At 46.0% G+C, this 19,485-nt stretch overlaps 1 protein-coding gene across 1 annotated transcript in view; it reads left to right on the top strand.

Moving 5' to 3' along the window:
• SLO2 (slowpoke 2) overlaps positions 1-19,485 on the top strand; it is a 488,163-nt gene that overhangs the window by 45,747 nt on the left and 422,931 nt on the right. The gene's annotated exons all lie outside the window — the stretch shown is intronic.

Below are 19,485 nucleotides of genomic sequence, written 5' to 3'. Positions count from 1 at the left end.
ACACACACACACACACACACACACACACACACACACACACACACACACACACACACACACACACACACACACACACACACACACACACACACACACACACACACACACACACACACACACACACACACACACGCACGCACGCGCGCACACACACACACACACACACACACACACACACACACACACACACACGCACACGCACACGCACACGCACGCGCACGCACGCACGCACGCACGCACGCACACACACACACACACACACACACACACACGCGCACACGCACACGCACGCACTTTTATTTATAATGAGAAAATGTAAGCGCAAGCGACATTGTTAGTTTTTATTATATTTAAAGGTGACGCAAAGACCAAGAAGACTGCCCTCACAGTGGCTGGTTCCCGTCGGCCACTGAGGTTCTAGCATTGCAGTCAACTATCAACATTGCACGGCGCCAAAGGCCGCGGGTGATTATAGGAAAGAAAAAAACGGTAAATTTTCAAAATGAGAGTGGAGAAACGAAGTTATAGGTCCTCTTGTCTTGTTCGGTTTATCTAAAATGTCTGCTTTTATTGAGGAAAGCCACAATTGCTCGAAAACACTCGACCTGCTCAAAGCGCAGGCGACGACAAGCAGCTACAAAAGCTACTGGATCTGTAACTCGATGTTGGAGGAAGCTGATGGAAGCACAGGACCGGAAAGCGAACTGCTATAAGCGGAGCAATCAGTGAACGAATAGCGCGGAAGTAGTGGTTGAGAGGCCTTCTTGGGAAAGGCCGTTTGAAACCGCATAAAAAAATTCAGTGCATTTCGGAGATTTAGTAACCCCTTCAATGTAGCTATTGAGCTGAAAAACAAATGCTAAATGCAAAACGACTTATGACCCAAGGTACGACTGGTATTCTACATGTGTACAAAGCGAATTTTTTTCTTTACATTATCGTCTAATGCTTGAATGAATTCTGGAGTTTTACGTACCAAAAGCACGTTTCGATTATGAGGCATGCCGTAGTGAGGTACCCCGCATTAATTTTGACCATCAGGGTATCTTCAAAGCGCCCCCATTGAACGATAGGCGGGGGTTCTGGCATTTCACCCCCGTCGAAATGTGGCCGCCGCGGCCGGGATTTGATTCCGTGACCTCATGCTTAGCAGCACAACACCATAGCCGCTAAGCCACCGTGGAGGGTCGTCGAATCCTTTTACATATGTTTGTATTAAGGAAACGACCGCTGTTTTGCTTTACCGGCCATTTATTTGCAAAAGCATGCGCGCATTTTCGTCAGTGTAGTAACGACATACACACACACACAGCCCTGTAGAGAACACACGGCAGCTGCACCGCAGCTACGCGTTATACGTAAGAGCACTGGAGTCAGCTCATACTCCTGACTCATAGAGGTTGCGCAGAAAAATAGCATTGAGGGGCGAGGACACCACGCTGCACTTGGGCGGGAAAGCTGACGACCCACTTTGTAGATACTGAGCGCGTGTTCAGAGTCGGTTTGTTATTCCATATTTATTATATGTTCGTTCTATTTGAATATGAGAGGCCAGCACCGCCCAATGGGGCCAAGATCTCCTAGATATCACGTAATAAAAAACGTGCTGCCTAGGACGCCCGAGAAAGGGCTGACGCGCGACGTGGCAAACGCTGGAGGAGCGCACACGTATGCATTACGCCGGTGTCACGAGCACAAAACGCGGCGGCCACATCGGAATCACGCGGCCGCGCCCGACACGAAAGGCCCGCAGGAAGGCGACGTCCGTCCATCCCTGCGGCAGCAGGAAGGCACGCGCACGCTCTCCGCATAGTCGAAATCGCCTGCGGCATTAGCGAGCGCTGGCGGCATTGCAAGTTGCTTCGTGAATAATGAACCCGCCCAGGCGGACGCCCCCGCGCACGCCCGCGAGATCGGTAATCCGACAGACGGAATGCCGGCTGGATCCGCCGCCAGCAGCGACGGCTGCCGCTCATCCGTCCGCTCACCCTCCCCATTCACGCGGCGCTTGAGTTGTGATTACGGCGAATGGGAGCGCGTCATTAGCGCTCCGCTGCGACGGCGCAGCGTCTATGGTGGGCACGTGGAGCGTCTCGTGGCGCAGGAGAATGTAGTACACTAGCGTTAAGCATCACAGGTCAGGAAATCGGGGACCGGGTTCGCAGAAGGCATTTCCGTTGCTGCTGTTGCGGGTCGGTGCCCCCGTTGTTGTGAATCATTGTTGCGCGTGCGAACGGCTTTGGAATTCCTGGTCGAAGTTTGTCCATCCAGGAGAAAAAGAAGACGCTTAGTTTTTAGGGGCTTCCGGGTACGGAAAACCAAAGTCGCCTCATGAGCCAGGTGACTTCCTGTATGGAAGTACGAACTAGCTCGAAACATGAAAATTTAATTGAACAGGTTTAGTAAATTAGGTTCTTGGAAAGCTACAGAAACTCGATAGGGAATATATAGCATGTCAAGAAGGATTTCTTTAAGGTGCTAAACGCGTGAGAAAATAAATGTACGTAGACGGACCATGGTTTATCCTGCGCATTCCCATCACTAGCTCCTTTTTGTAAACGAGAGGAGTGTCAATATTCTCTGGAACTAGTCCCAGATTTGTAAATGAAATTAGTAAATACAACATGGACAGAAAATAAGCTAAATATATATAAGTATATTATTGTCCATTACGGTAAAAATGTGTGCTTCTCCTACATGAGGCGACTAGTAGGGCGGAGCACGCTTTACAGGGAAAAAATATTTAACTATATCTTTGTTATCGAAGCTTGAAGGCCCTCCCATCCATTATAGTAACGAAATTCTCCTGTGAAAGCAGTCAAAAACTCGCGGAGATAAATGTTACAAATATGGTAAATGCGAGTCCAGATCATGAAGCCGTTTAATGCGTTAATTGCCTTTTTTTTGCAGACGTCGTTGTGACATGTAAGTCAGCTCAAGTAATCCTCCCTGAATTGATGTACTTCGAAGAGTTACATAGCATATTAGGTCTGCTTTCTATACATACTTACGCGATAATTATGAGTTACGACCTGTGCCCGCTCCGCGGAAAGCTAGTCTAGTGATCCCTGAGCACGACGCGCCAAAAGTTAGTTGCACCTTTCCATGCTATTGGTGCACCTCATATCTGAGTCGTTGTATATCTTTCCATTCTTTATTTAAAGATACTGCGCCCATCGGCAACAGTCTGCCAATATCCTAGAGCACTGGCACACGGAAGACGCCAAAATCGCGTGGGAGGCGGGACTTGGAGTTTTAGAGATGTGGTAAATTTTCATTTCAGAACCTTTCCGTCTTATCCCTATGGCAGTTGGCCGTAGCCCCTCTGACGGTGTGATATGCATGTTTCAAATGTCAGAACAGTACAGACTTTTACTGTAGACGCGTTATGTGCTGGTGGTGGACTTACCCCGTAGCGCGATCGGGAGCCGGCTCGACTGCTCCACAACTTATGCTGATCGAGATAACCTGTTTACATACTATGACTCTGGTAACTCGGAAACGTATTCAGGAGAACCACCAATAAATACGCTTAGTGGCTCCAGTGCAAGCGCTCAATTTTACGAATAAAGTAGCGTAATTGCATGCAGTCTGCTTAGAACTAATGAAGTTAACTTAATATTTATCGTCTCCTTCCGTGGTTTTCTCGCCTGCCCAAGCATATTTTTTTGTCAGCAGCAGACTCACAGCTGTTGCCTATCTCTTCTAATATAGATAACGAACAAGCTGCGCAGTAGACAACAGAGCACACGAGCCGCGGTAAGGCCAATTCACTTACAAATGCGAGTCAACAAAATGACTTTTTCAGAAGGCTGCAAAGTGGATGAAATCTAATGAAAGGTGAAGAATGGACAGGTCCACTTGAAAGTGGCACGAAGCAAGAAAGAAAACCCACGCAAGCTTCTCGGAAATTAGGCTTCGACAATAGAATAAAGATTCGTCCTGGAGTAGGGAAAAAATTTCACTTCATCTGCAAAGCTCTGTTTTTGAGGGACCCGTATGAATTTCCCACGAAGCTCTGTGTTCTCGCAGTTTAGCATAAGCATGGAAGTGTGGCAGCAAGGTAGAAATAAATATGCAGCCACGTCTCGGGAGTTGCAAGAGATGGGGCATCGGACCTGGCGCCGCAGGAAGCGCGACGCTGGAGGCGTCGGAGCAACGCAATAATAAATCTCACTTTTATTACACTGCTGTTAAGCGATTCCTTCATGAAATAAACTTTATTTTAAAAATATATATAACTGGTGATTTTCTACATGTCGCCCTGAGGTGAGTGGTTTCCTTAGCCCAGAATACCATGGCCCTCGGCTGTCCGCCTTGCGCGGCCTACCAGTCGTCTCTGGTCCTCCGGGTCAACGGTGGTCAGCAGGTCCTCCCACTGCTCTTCAGGTGGCGCTTTGTTTTCTGGCACCTCCGTGACACCATTGCAGTGCTAAACCATATGATAGAGTGTATTAGGTTTTCCGCAGAACTGAAAGTTGTATTGGTATAGTGTGGGATGTATCTTATATAATAATGTGGCTTGTGGGAAAGAACTTGTTCGGAGTCGTCGTTGGTGTACGGCTTCCTCACTACGAAGCCTGGGATGAGGTGGTGGGTATTTTCTTCTGTGTAATCTGCATTGTTCTAAAATGTCTCTGCATCGTTTTGAGATGGGCGTCGGAGTATGATCGCCTCTCAGGTATGCCCGGTTGGTACGACCTCGTGCTGCAGCATCAGCTGCTATGTTCCGCGCAAAAGAGCCTTGTCCAGGCGTCCGCACGATATGAATGTCTTGTGGGTTGGGCAGCTTGAGTAATATGTTAAGTGCCACTGTGGAGATACGGCCTTTCTGAATATTTCTGCATGCTCCTTGTGAGTCTGTAAAAATTGTTATTTTTCCCCTGACAGGTTCTTGTAGCGAGGGCAATCGCTGCCTCTTCTGCCGAGTCGGGGTCGCTCAGAAGGAATATTGCTGCACTAATCTATTTTCCGGTTCTGTCTGTGATGCTCACCGCGTGCGCCGTCTTGCTCAGCTATTGGGCGGCGTCAACGTACCTTGTTGCGGCATGTTTCTCGTATGCCTTCTTGAAGGCTCTGATTCTTGCCTCTCGTATGCTCTTGTGATACACCTGCGCATGTTTCTGGGTATATTAGAAACTATAATACGCTCTCCGAGTTGAAAAGTTATGCGTTTGTGTTGATTGCATCGATCCAGCCCTTCTCTGTATTCAAGTCGGCGCACGGTGGCTCTACCAGGTTCCGTTAGTTTGAGTCGCTCGATTTGGTTGATTCTGTGAGCTTCCGCTAACCCCGCCCAGGTATTGTGAACATCCAGTTGGAGTAGCTTCTCAATTGATGTTTTTGCCGGGGGCCCCAATGCAACTTTATGTGCCAGGCGGATGAGAATGTTCAACTTCTTTTCCGCCTTGTTCAGTCCCAAATACGGGGTGCCGTACATGATGCGGCTGGTAGCTAGGGCTTGTGTTAGTTTTACGACGTCTTCTTCCTTGAGCCCGCGTCGTTTGCTCGCCACTCGTTTCATCACGTGTGTGACTTGAGTGATGGTACTTTGAAGCTTTTGTAGGGTGGCCGAGCCCGCTCCGTCCTTTTGGAGAACTTCAAGGCATTCAAGGCACTGCCATTCAAGGCACCGCTTACACGCAGTAAGTGGTGCCTTGAATAAAAAAACAACAATATATGCAATTCTTAGGTTGCCGTAAAGGCGCTAAGTTAGTATACAAGGGCAGGTAGGTTGAGCCCCCTCTTAACTTCGTACCCCAGTAAGCCTATGGTGTTTACCCTGTAAGACCATGTAGATTTATTGTCATGCTTTCATTTCTGCACTGAGAGAGAGGGGCAAATAAGATACGGGTATTGCACAAGACGTCACGTTCGAAGTCGTCTGTCTAAAAAATAACCGAGTCGCCTAGCGCCTTCTAGCTAATATAAACCTGAGAAAAGCTTCAGAAGATCCTAGCTCAGCCGCTGGCCACTTGCTCGGATACAACAATAGCCAGAAACTGTAACGACCAGTTAGATACGCGCTCTCTATTTCACGTCTATTACACAGCCGGCGGTGCCACTTTGTCTCACATATGGCTCTCCTGCGTGATATTCCTTTTTTTTTCGATATAAAATGGGTCTGGCGATTGAGAACTGCGAAGGTTTCTCAGTAAATGGAATACATGCTCAGTCTGGGGACTCTCGTGTCCTTTAACGCGCTGAGAGCAAGAAGAGATCAGGTGATTTCACCGTGGTCGTCTAGTGATGTTATCGTGTTTCTGCACTCGTGTACAGGAGCAAATCGTTCGATAGCGTCTGGTTTCACGCAGCTGCTGCTTTAAGTGACGCACAGACCTAAGCGAAGGTGCGAGTACAATATGTGTTTCTTCTGACCTACTCTTTGTTCTTTCGTGTGAATCCTGATTCTAGTAAGCTTCGACAGTAGCGTAGGGAGGAAACAAATGGACAAACTAAACAATGTTTTTGATTACTAACGCTCTCGATGACTTTATTCACCCTTAATTTAGCACTTAAAGGTCCATCTTGTGAAAGGTTGTCCAAGTAAAAACAGTAATAGTTGGCGTTAAAGTTCAGCTTGAAATGCCGAAGTATAATGACAAGGGGAAAGAATAGCACTAGTGACCAGTGATCTAAGCGGCGGAATACCGATACGTGGCGCTGCAGCTGACGGCGAGCTGGTAGAAAAAGTTCCGCCGCGTCCCCAGTCCTTCCATTCTAGGGCAGTTCGGTAGATAGTTGCGGCTAGGGAAGAGGGGTGGGTGACACGCACGCACGCACACGCAGACATACACACATACACGTGTTAGGATAGGTGCATGTGGCCACCCATGCCCTGGCGGATTAAGCACTGGCGTTGGTTAATCTCCTTAAAGAAAGTGCCTAATGGCACTGTGCTTTCTTTTGTATTACAATGCCTAATAAGGCCTTGATTCACAGGAAAATATAGTCCCTCCAACTTTGTAATGAAAACATTCTCTTCTTTTTCTCTCTCTATATATCCCTCTCTCGGTTATTTTCTTTTTTTTACATTGCAGATAGACTGTATAGAATCCGTAAGTCAGGTCTGGTGCTTCGTTCATTATCGTTTCCTCGTATGCTCCTCCATTCTAGCGCTAATTGATATGCCTGTTTTTTGTATTTAAACGTTTGCAGGCTGACATTAAGTCCCGTGATTTACGCCGTTTCTTGTTAGCCGTGCTCATTCTCCGTGGTATTGTCCTTTTCCTATCTAGCTCGCGAATAGGCGTCCCTACGTTGACCTGTCGGTGTTCCCAACCCTATAGGATCTCATCCTTTAAGAAAAGAAATTGTGAGTCACTGGAACCAGCTCCTTTGGCAGCATACGTACTAGCAGTAGCAGTACTAGCTACTGGACTACTGCGGACTACTGCGCACTAGCAGTCCCCCACCCCCTCCCCCTGTGTACATAAAGCCCTGTTTTCCATGAATAAAATTCAGTTGAAGTCCGGCGTTCGTGTTGTCTTTCTCTCCTCGTCCTTGTCCAAATGTGCGCTGGAACGATGTTTCATAATGCTAATCATAACCAACTAGCCCAGCTGTCCATACTTAGCCATCCCACTACGGTTACGCAGAGCCGTGAGTAGCTCAGCTGCTGCTTCTGCTGTATGCAGGAGCCGAATGTATTCGCAAAGTCGGCTGCACGTAAAAGCGCCGTGATTGCTCGCTGCTTTCGTAGATCAATGTCACCATTGGCGAGCGGCGCCCTATCACAAATCAGTCAACGAGCGAACTGTTTCCGGAACTCAGCTTCCTATTAGCTGACACGCGTTGCGGAGCCCGCAATCCTGCGCGGTTTTGCTTAATACACTGAGCATCGATGCCTACGGCGCCAACTACTCCCGCAGGGACGATAGTAAATGAAGATCTATGGCGGCGAGCTCCCTATTTGCATGCGAAGAACGGCTAACGAAATGGGGATCCTCATCTCCTGTCGTGAGAGAGGAAAGACCGGTTAAGTTGTTTCGACAGTTGTGTGTACAACCACTATCACGCCTGCCTATGGCGAACCCAAATGATGGCCGAACTTCTTTCTTGATTCTAAGTTCGTCCTAAGCGAATTAGCCTCGGGATACACGCTGTGCGAAGCGCAAGCACATCTACGTAGGTGTGCAAGAACACAGCTGCGAGTTCTTATTTCGATAGTGCCCAAGGACAGTTGCTGAAGCGAATCATTTATCCACCGGTGGTATACTAATATAGGAGCGGAGGAAAAAACGGTGTTTAGGACCCCAGACGCCACTACAAGCGGCATCGTCCTGGTAAGTGTAGTAGACAGCTTAACTCAGAGATGGGCAGGGTGGGGTGTGGGAGTATAGGACAAATTCGATGAATAGTCATTGTACAGAAAAGCAAGATCAGCGCCGTCGTTGTCTAAATCAGTACTGATTTTAAGTAGACTTTATGGGACTTTGTTAGCGTTTTCTTTTTGGACAAGATTGCTGCAAAACTCAGCAATGGCGCCTTTATTTTGGGGGGGGGGGGAGGGGGGGAAAGGGGGTACCTTAAAAGCGACTATTTCTCCTTAATGATTCGCTTAAGGAAAATTGAGGTGGCTGGTTTCGGAAGCTGGTTTATCTGAGCAGGTCTTTGGGCATAGATATACGGCCGTGTGGGTGGAAAATAGAGACAATAAGAGCAATTTGATTGAGAAAAATGTATCATGGTGCGTCGTAGACTTGAGTCAGTGATATTATAATCCGGTTTATAGACGTGCTTTCTTTCTTTCTTTTTGACTGAAGAGGAAGTGAAATGTCGTAAGTTTTTGCAAGAGGGTAAGGGTCACTTAACGGGGGCTTTGTAAAATGCGACGTCAACGTGGCGTGTGCTGTATTCAATTAAAATCGAAATTCTTGCTGTGAGTTTTTTATCAAACAACGTTTTCCCCCTTCGTGAATACGGGGTACTCTGCAAAAGTACATTTATGCTCCTGTTATTTATTTATTTTATTTTATTTAGCACATGCTACATTGTGGTCCTTGCAGGACGGGCACACTTAATTAACTGCAAGGCTAGACATAAAAATACAAAGATGCATAGATATATTCATATACATACAGAAAAAAAACATACACTTTTATATGACATATTGCTCACAAAACAATTCATGAAAATATCAAAACACGAAGCTTTAATCAATCCATTCTTCCCGGTCGATTACGGAAAGCAGAAGGGGGAGGAACAGAGCGATGTAAACTAAAAAAAAAAAAGGCATATCAGTAACAATAGGCAGTTCAGCGTTGCACACCAAAGGCACGGGTGTTTGAGAGACGAGGACTTGCCGTGATCATTCAACGCAAAGAGAACAAATTTATGCAGACACACTCCCAAGTGCAACGGAAATACTAAGGTCAAAAGGAATGTACATATTCAAAAAAGACAGTCGCATGTTGTATGGTGCAGGCAGAGAATTCCATTCGAAAATAGTCCGTCGAAAGAAGGAGAACTTTAAGCTGTCTGTCCAATCATAGACAGCTTTAAGTGCGTGTATCAGGACGATGGTGTCATGTATTTCTTGTGGAAAGAGAGCTTACATATACTGAAGGGTCCCGAGCCAAGTTGTGGTAGGTAAATTATATAAAAAATCTAGCCGGTATTTTTGTCTTCTTTGTTCAAGCGAAGCAATGTCGTTGGTCAACATCGACTCTGACGGCAAGTCCAAACTTTTGAATTTGGAATAAATAAAACGAACAGACTTTCTCTGTATTCTCTCGAGTTTGCTAATATTGACTTTAGTATAGGGATCCCATGCGACGCAAGCATATTCAAGTTTTGGTCGGATATAGGTTAGGCAAGTGAGCAACTTAACGTCTGAGGGGGCATTTCTAAGTTTGTGTCGCAGATGAGTTAGCTTGCGGAAGGCAGAAATACATGTGTTGTCAATGTGAAAGTTCCATGAAAAATTCTTACTGAAAGTTACGCCAAGATGCTTGTAACTCTTAACATGCTTTAATGGAACAGATCCCACTTGATACGCGTACTCCATGGGGTTCTTTTTATACGTTATGCGAAGAGAGACACTTTTATCTGTGTTTGAAGCCCATGCCGCGTTCTTTGCACCACAAAAATACATTATTCAAGCTAGAGTTAAGTCCCCTGCGATGTTCCGTACTTAAATTCAGGACGTCGCAACGAGCTATGGAAAGAAGAATGATAGGTGTAACATTAAGGGATAAGAAAAGAGCAGATTGGGTGAGGGAACAAACGTGAGTTAATGACATCTTAGTTGAAATCAAGAAAAAGAAATGGGCATTGGCAGGGCGTGTATAGAGAAGAGAAGATCACCGATGGTCATTAATGGTTACGGACTGGATTCCAAGGGAAGGGAAGCGTAGCAGGGGGCGGCAGAAAGTTAGGTGGGCGGATGAGAAGTTTGCAAGGACGACATGGCCACAATTAGTACATGACCAGGGTAGTTGGAGAAGTATGGGAGAGGCCTTTGCTCTGCAGTGGGCGTAACCAGGCTGATGATGATGATTATGATTATGATGATGATTATTATGTTCCGCTGACTTAACAGTACGAAATACAACGCAGTCATGTGAAAACAATCGTATTTGTGTTCCAGATTTGACGACGGTAACAATGTCATTAATATACAACAGAAAGAGCAATCGACCCAGGGCACTACCCGGGGAAACACCTGAAGTGACTGGTAGATATCCCGAGTTGTGATCATCAACTGAAACGTACTGTTGGCGTTTATCCAGATACTCTGTAAGCCAAGTAATCGTGATCTGTGGAAGGTTAACGTTTTTTCATTTTAAAATTAGTTTTTAGTGAATAACCTATCTACATCTTTACTGAAGTTCAGAAACACAGCACCAACTTGACCGTTAGCATCCAAAGCTCTGGCAATTTAATCGATTACTATTACTAATTGCGTGACAGTGGAACAGCCCTTTCTGAAGCCATGTTGAGCACATGTTAGTATTCATTTATCTTGTAAGAATTAATTAATGCGAGTTCTGTTTATGTGCTCGAAAATTTTGCAGCGGTATGATGTCAGTGATATGGGGTGGTAATTTCTGAGCAATAATCGATATCCTTTCTGAAGACCGGAACAACTCCAGCCATCTTCCAATTTTTAGGCACCTTCGCACATAACAAAGATGCTCTGAATAATAATAGAACTAACAACTTGGCAACACTTTCGGCGTATCGCCTAAGAAACACATTCGGAAACTATGTCGGGACCAGGATTTGTTTTGGTTTTTAAATTGAGTAACATAGACACAATGCCACGGTAAGAGATAGAATTTGCCTCATGCTGTTCAAACACTGCAGAGCTTAAAGACGGGCCTGAACTTGCGCAGGAGAATACGCTATGAAAGTAATTGTTAAAATGTTCTGCGATGGCATTCAAGTCGTTAACAATGGTTCCATCAATTGCAATTTCCCTGACAGCTCTCTTGCTATCGCCTAGGTAACCCCAAACCTTCTCCAGCGCTTTCTTTATAAAGTTAGGCAATGTTGTGGTAAAATATAAATCTTTTGACTCACATGCGCCGCACAGCTTTTTTTGTAGTTGAGTGATAACGACCGTGCGTGGATGCTTATTTTTATTCCATTTGATTTTGCGCTTTAGTTGTACTATACCACGCGTCATCCAAGGCGTACTATTATTGACTTTCTTAGTTTTAGTAGGTAAGAATGTATCTATGTAATTTCTGCACATTGTAGTAAAGCCTGTCCATAGTGTACACACATCACCACCGCTACCTGCAAAACCCGTAAGGCAGGTTTCCATGTAGCCAATGACGCTGGCGTCATCAACTCTGGAGTAATCTTTAAAAGATTTGGTTTTGGCAATTTTAAGAGATGTAGTCTTGACAATGGCAAGAAAATCGCAACAAGGTAATGATCAGATAAACCATCTTCGATTGTCACGTTATGCTCAGAAAAGAATATGGGTTCAAAAATATAACATCGAATATAGAACATGATGACCCTTGTATAACCGTGGGTTCATTAACCACTTGGATTAGATCATATGTTAGCATAATGTCAAAAATGATGTTAGCGTTTACATCAGCCTTATTGTTTGCCTGGAGGAGCTCCCAATTGACAAGGCAAGTGAAGATCGTCGATAAAAAAAATTTTCTTGTTTTGGTAGTGAGATATGGGCTCTTGAAGTTTAATCAAGCAACCTGGTGTAGCGTCAGGTGGTCTGTAACATGCGTACAACACATATCAATGACCCCAGCACGATAACCTAAGGCATATGCACTCCAGGTCGGGAGTATCACCGACAAGCGTAGCTCCTATCTGATCTTTAACTAGAACGGCTACACCTCCGCCTCTGCGCATTCTGTTCTTACGAAAAACTTTGTAATGGGGTGGAAAGACAAGTTAATTTGTTATATGGTTAACGGTTTCCATTATGACCGCGATGTGCGGATCGTGTTGCAGCGAGTGAATTTCCAGGAAATCGGTCTTGTTCACCACGCTACGTCCATTGAAATTCACGATACGAAGGCGTTTATCCTTAGCTGAAACTGGATTTGCGTGGAAGGGAGGTTCAAAAATTTTTTAACATGAAAGATCTGAAACATTGTCTTGAACATCGTCGATTTTAGTGCCTATTTATGCGCTTGCGCCTGACGACGGGTCAATGGACGGTGCGGTTTCTCTGCGTCGTTTTTTTAACAGGAATTCTTTCATTTTTTTCATCGCTCCGAATATAACGTATGCTATTGATGTAAAATTTGTCAAAGGCCAAGGAAACCTTGTCCCCCTTCTTGCGGTTTTCTTTCATACTTGCCCACAGCTTCCTCCTAACTTCTCGAACCTTTCGCGAATAGTCTTCACTTACTGATATAGCAGTGTTCTTCAGCTTGTGGCATTGTTTAAAGATTAACGCTATTTCTCTAGTATTGATCAATCTTAGGATAATTGGTCATTTCTTATTTGTGGATGGTCGAGCTAGTCTATGTATTCGTTCAATAGCTATCGGGTTCAGGTCAAGAAGTTCTTGAAAGATACCTTTACTTACGGCTGTTTCCAGTGATTCGCCGTGTTCACCCTCTGGTTCTGTTAGCCTAAAAATAATCAAATTAGGTCTTTTACTGTGGTTCTCTAATTGGTCTATTTTCTTTTCAAGCGTCAGAACAACTTTGTTAATATGTGAAAGCCGATCTTGACGCAAAGTGACTTTGTCTAGAAGTTTCGATAAAGCGTCTACCTTTTTTTTTTCAATTTCTACCAGGCGGTTTTCTTTGATATCCTTAATATCAGGTGCGATTTCCTTAACATGCTTTAATATTTGAGCATTGTCGGGACCGGGGTTAGCTTCAATGTCCTCTACCCGCCGTGGTTGCTCAGTGGCTATGGTGTTGGGCTGCTGAGCACGAGGTCGCGGGATCGAATCCCGGCCACGGCGGCCGCATTTCGATGGGAACGAGATGCGAAAACACCCGTGTACTTAGATTTAGGTGCACGTAAAAGAACCCCAGGTGGTCGAAATTTCCGGAGTCCTCCACTGCGGCGTGCCTCATAATCAGAAAGTGGTTTTGGCACGCAAAACCCCATAATTTTTTTTTCAATGTCCCCTCGTAAAAGCAGTAACTTCCGGAGACAAAAAACAAGCAAGCAACACAGCCATCGGCACGGCAGCACTAGCAGAAAAGGATCGCTTGAATGGCAGCACTTGCCGTAATATTTTCTCACCTGCACAGCAAAAAGCAGAGGATTTTCAGCGAATCGCATTCTTTCGGGGGCACCGTGGCCAGTGCTCGTGTATTCCAAAGGGTGGCCCTTTATACTCGTCCCGCATGGTGTCGCTACTTGTAAAAGCTGCGTGCAGCCTTCTGCGCTTGTTGTCATTGTATGATGCGGTGGTCTTATGAGTGGCATCAAAAGCTGATCAGCAGCTCGATGGCAGTTGAGATCGCCGTGCTCGTACCTAGCCGCAGTGACCACAGTGTGCCCCAGGCAATATGCAGTGCGCAGGAGGCAGAACTGCGCAGCAAAAAGCAGATGATTTTCAGCGAAACGCATTCTTTCGGCGCCACCGTGCTCTCTATCACGCTCTCACGGAAAGGTGGGAAGCAAAGCCAAAGCGGGAGATATAAATGTGGCTCTCAGTATAAAGAAATGATGGCAAAACAGAAAACTTGTTAAGGACTTGGGTCAAGTAATTATGAGGGGGTGAATTCACAAAGGCGTTTGTTCGTAAGGACTATTTAGCACGGGCCCACCACCTCCGTTATTTATACCGGGTGTTTCAGCGAACACTTTAAAAAAACCTTTAAAAGTTGCCTGTGGCACGTATCACAATTCCAGTTTGTGAGCTGGTCTACTCGAAGCGGCGGACAATACTTGCACAAGATATTGAGATGCAAAATGGACTAATTAATAAAAAAATCACTAATTAACTTTGCACCTAATTGACTTATGACCCATATTGCCATTTACAAATTGCAGCAGTGGACTTCGCAATGCGGATCCACTTGAATGAATTCTCAGGACGCGAGCAGTTTCGTGATATATATTCCCGAGCTTTGCGGAGAAATGCAATGGCGTTCCACTTAATTTGTTAACAAAACGTCGTTTCATGCACTGAAGCACACAAGTAACTGGAACGCCAATGCATTTCTCCGCAAAGTTCGAGAATTTATATATCGAAACTGGTGCATTCCTGAGAATTCGTGCCAAGTGGATCCGCCTTGCAAACTCTACGGCTAGGATTTGTAAATTGCAATATGGGCTACAAGATAAATAGTTAAATAGGTAATTAGCGATTTTTTGTTAATGAGTCGATTATGCATTTCAATTTTTTGTGCAAGTAGTTTCCGCCGCTTCGAGTAGGTCTCCTCATGAACTAGAATTGAGCTATGTGCCTCAGGCAGCTTTGCAAAATTTTGAAAATGTTCGCTGAAACACCTTGTATATCTAAAACCACAATTGGATGGAACGTGCTCAGTTTATCGTAATAGCATACTTGTAAATAGTGGCCCTGACCAGGAATCGATCGCATGTACAACTGAACAATCGATCCCTGTCACACTTGCCTAGACTGTGAGGGTGGCGCGTTCACAAGTGTGTTTGTGTACTCTAGCGTAGACCGCTGGTTTTGGATAGGAACGGATAGGAATGAACTTTATTTGTCCAAAGGTTATTGCTGTTGGTGCCCGGGGGTTGGCTGCCAGGGGTCCATCGCCCGAGGAATAGCTTGCTTTAAGTATGCGTTGCCTGGTGGGGTGGTCTCCGCTACTCATGTTTCTCGCCGTGGAATTGGCTCTCATTGCTTCCTTTTGAAGGTGATCACAGCGTACCCGTCTACTTGTATATCACAACACAGCTGTTTCGGTGCCAATGGTTGGTTCTGAAATAAACTTTAGTCTTCCACGCACGCGCGTACATACATACATACATACATACATACATACATACATACATACATACATACATACATACATACATACATACATACATACATACATACATACATACATACATACATACATACATACATACATACATACATACATACATACATACATACATACATACATACATACATACATACATACATACATACATACATACATACATACATACCCACTTGCGCACCCAGAGACACACACGCACAGCGGGTGTTTTAAAGACTTAGTATTTCTTAAAAGAAGTGTGCTATAAATGAAGAAGTTGTTTTTCTACAAAACAATCATTTGTTGCAGTGGACGACAGACCTTCAGCGATTAGCCCCAATGATGAAATTCACTAAACTATAACATTTATCTGTTTAAGTTAAAGCATATGTCGCAATTGTGGAATAATGCAGATAGATGCTCATTGGTTTGACCATCTAGTTTTACTTGCGAGACTAGCACAATAATGAAGATGCTCCACCTAAAACATATATGGCGGGAACCCCTTAATGCCTCACATATCATTTTGGTGCAAGGCTTTCTTTGTGCTACATGGTACGAAAGTCTTGACGCTTCAACTATAGTTGTCTGCAAGATTTGCATTTTACGCATGTGCATTTAGTGCTGGACTTGGGGTTTCTGAGGAAGGCCTGCTGCAATAGAAGAGAGCCAACAGTTCACCGGAATTTTTCAGAAAATTATTGCCCAAATAATAGACCCTCTTTTACATTAATTGACTTTATTCTAGAGTTCTTTATTGACGACGTTTGCTAAATTAAGGCAAACGAAATATTTTAGACTGCGTGATGCGGCGCTATGCAACGTGATTGTGCCGTAAGGCATTCGCATACAGAGTTTTATACACATTTCCTAGAGAGAGGTGTGTTGCTCGAATCGATTGATGTTCATGTCGTGAATCGTCACAAATACGGCCTTTACATGGACGTGTTAAATTTCCCAAACAATTTGGGTTTCCAAGCCGGCGCATTCAGTTAGCTCCAGCTTGATATACGTGTCCCATCTGCCAGCTTATGCACTGCTGCGACAGTATTTTCCAGAATCGTTGAAGTGATTGATCCTACTTCGACGCCCCTCCTAAACTCAAAACGGAATTGTATATAGAGAAATTGAACGTAGAAATCGTAGTTGTTCAGTAAGTTCCAATGATACGGATCCGTTATGTCGCTCTCTATTCGTGCTCATTAGTACTATGGACGAATAGACCGGCAGAGTTCACACATTTTATCGTTCGTAAAGGCTATTTCTGCATTGGCTAGCAGCTTAGGCTAATAAAGTGCCCGACATCGCGATTGTTGTATCTGCTCTTATACGAACAATTCAAGCGTAGGGACGTTTTGTGAATACGGGCTTGTGTGCGCCACAAAAGCCGAAAACTTTCCTTTCTCTTGAAGACCCCTCTTCAAGTGCTGAAGGCCTCTCTCTCACTCCATTTTGTTCTTCTACGCATACTTCTAAGAAGATGCATGCCTATAACTGGATGTACTGTCTACCTGTTTTATCCAAGCTCACTGCTATGTGTAGGTGGAACAAGAAAAAGCCAAATGGAAGCGTATTTTCAAGTGCGTGTCGAATCGCCAGCGGATGATCAAATGAAATATCGTGGAGTATGGCCGCACACAAACGCGAACTATGATCGAACGAGCAGATGAATACAGTAGAGTAAGGACGAACAAGCTACAGTTGCAAAGGGCGCACCTTGGGCGACCTATAACACGTGTTTTGGTTTCCGTTCCGACAGAATACTTAAAGGGGCCCTGAACCACTTTTTATAGAAGTCCAGAAATGTACTTGCAGTTAAATCAGACTATTTCAGAAATACTTTGCTGCAAAAAGTTTTTTAGTGCGTTCAGCAGAAGCGTAAATATTGGCAACAAAGCGTTCGCGATGCTTCCGCTCCTTCTTCAATGATTTGCACTGCGAAGGCTACGGCGGAGCGCGGTGTACCCACAACGCTCCGGCTACTCAACGTCACCATGACGCGCAGTTCAAATTGGAATTTGGATCTTCACGCGTAGGCGCCACTATTTTCGATTTTGGCGCCTACGACGCGCCAAACCTGCCAAACATGGTTGTCCTCAGCGAGCCGCAGTGCACTCAGCCAGTGGACTCGTCGCGGCCCCGCGCGGTGGCCACGGTATCTGCGCTACGTAGCAGACCGCAGCTACATGCAACTGTAGGGTTTGCTTTGCGCACGACGGCGCTAGAATGTGCGCTCACGCTCATATGCTCCATTCTGGCTGTGCCACCTGGTGCGGGCTGGCTTTGTACTGCATCAGCTTGACCGACGGACAGTAGCCACATCCAACTTGACCATTTCAGTAGACCAATACGAAGCGAAGTTTGCCAAGGCGTCTAACCAGCAGCGGCCAGGAGTGAGCGCGCGCCGCGGCAAGCGTGCGCGTGGTCTGACCTTACGTTTCGCGTGGTTCGGTGCTAGTTGAGTGTTTATAACTAGTCGAAATTAGCGAGACCCGATGGCAGGGACACCGATAAGCAGGGGGGCCAAAGTTTAATTCCTACGCGGGCGTCCGCGGCCAAGCGTGAGCAGAAGATAGTCGGCTATACTTCGGGAAGTACGTAATTATTATCAAAATCGCAAAGCAGATTTTCGCTTGCTTCAGCCTGTTTATGGAAATGCGTCAACAAATATACACAGTAACAGTAGGAAAACGCGCTCTGATGCATCCTTCTTGATTGACGCCAGCTATTGGTCAATAGCAGCTGCGTATGGGAATCTGCTATATTACGAAATAAAGCGTCCATAAAAGAGTTAGGAAAAAAGAGAGCGTTTGTGAGAAAGATGACTTGGCGCTTCGCTTGTGAGATCCACGTGCCGCGCGCGACTACAAAATTTGTCTACGTTGTTCACAGCAGCGCATGCTATCTGTGTTTTTGCACCACTGTGTTTTTTCACCAAACCCGAGGGTTGGTTGAGGGCCCCTTTAATAATCTATTCTGAGCCTCTATTACATTGCTATAGACTCGGAACTAGAGGGGTCTTCCTTCCGTGTGCCTCTACTGACGCGGTAGGCGTCAACAGATTTCAGATCTTTTGAATGAATCGGTAGATAAGTGTGCGTCAGTAAACCTTGCACCACCGACAGCTGCAATTCTTTGCTGTGCGCTTGCCAGTAACGGTTCTGTACTACTTAGCACTTTGCCGCATTCGAGTGCCTCGCCAATGCGGTGGGTGGGGCTGCCGCCGCGTTGAGTGCACGTCGTACAGCGGAAACGTAGTAAGTAGGGATCTATTAGTGCCCACCGGCAGCGTGCCGGCAGAAGTTTTGCAGAATGCGGGCGGATGCGGGTTCCAGGACGCTTTCCGGCGCGCGTCGCTAGGCGCGCCCTGCTCGCATCAACGTTAGAGTACGGAGAGGGTGGTGGTATCTGAGAGGGGGGAGGTAAGCGAGAGGGAGCGCACTTCCACTCCTGGGCCCACAGCGCGCGCGCGCCCGAGAAGCCCGGGTCCGGGCTCCGAATGGCAAGAGGGCGTGAGAGGGGGGAATAGGAGGCGCTAACATGAAAGCCGGAGGGGGAGAGAAAAAGAAAGAAAGGAGGACACGAGGCAGCGCTTCTGCCGTCGTTCCGGGTGCCAGTCCGCGTCTCGCACTCAACCCGGGTCCGCCGGGGTGCCGGCTTCGCTCGCGCGCGGCCCCGCTTGTCAGGTGTCCGACGCCCCCTTCACTACAGGGACCATTCACACACGCGCGTCTCTATACATTCACACGTTTGCATACCTCTACGTATCATTTTCTTTTTCAGTACAGCGCCTCTCGAGCGACTCTCTCCGTGCGCGCATCCGACGTCACTTTTCTCGTGTGCGTCTCCATCGACATGCTAACTCGGTCGGACGAGTGATAAAAGGTAGTGCTACCGGCACTTTGTTCTTGTTTTGCAGCCTCTTTCTTTCGTAACACCTGCTCACGGCTCGTCCGTCGTCACGACTTCGATCAAGCCAGCCCCTGCCTCGGAAGCAGCTTAACGCGTTCAAGGCGCATCCTCCGTCTGGCCGACTCCTAAATTTTTCGGAAGTCTGCAGAGTCAGCTGCTCGTCTGCTCTGATATAGCC

Source organism: Dermacentor andersoni, chromosome 1 (assembly GCF_023375885.2).
Source record: "Dermacentor andersoni chromosome 1, qqDerAnde1_hic_scaffold, whole genome shotgun sequence".
NCBI classification, from domain to species: domain Eukaryota; kingdom Metazoa; phylum Arthropoda; class Arachnida; order Ixodida; family Ixodidae; genus Dermacentor; species Dermacentor andersoni.
Note: the sequence above shows the minus strand (reverse complement) of the source record. Positions and strands in the feature narration are given on the sequence as shown.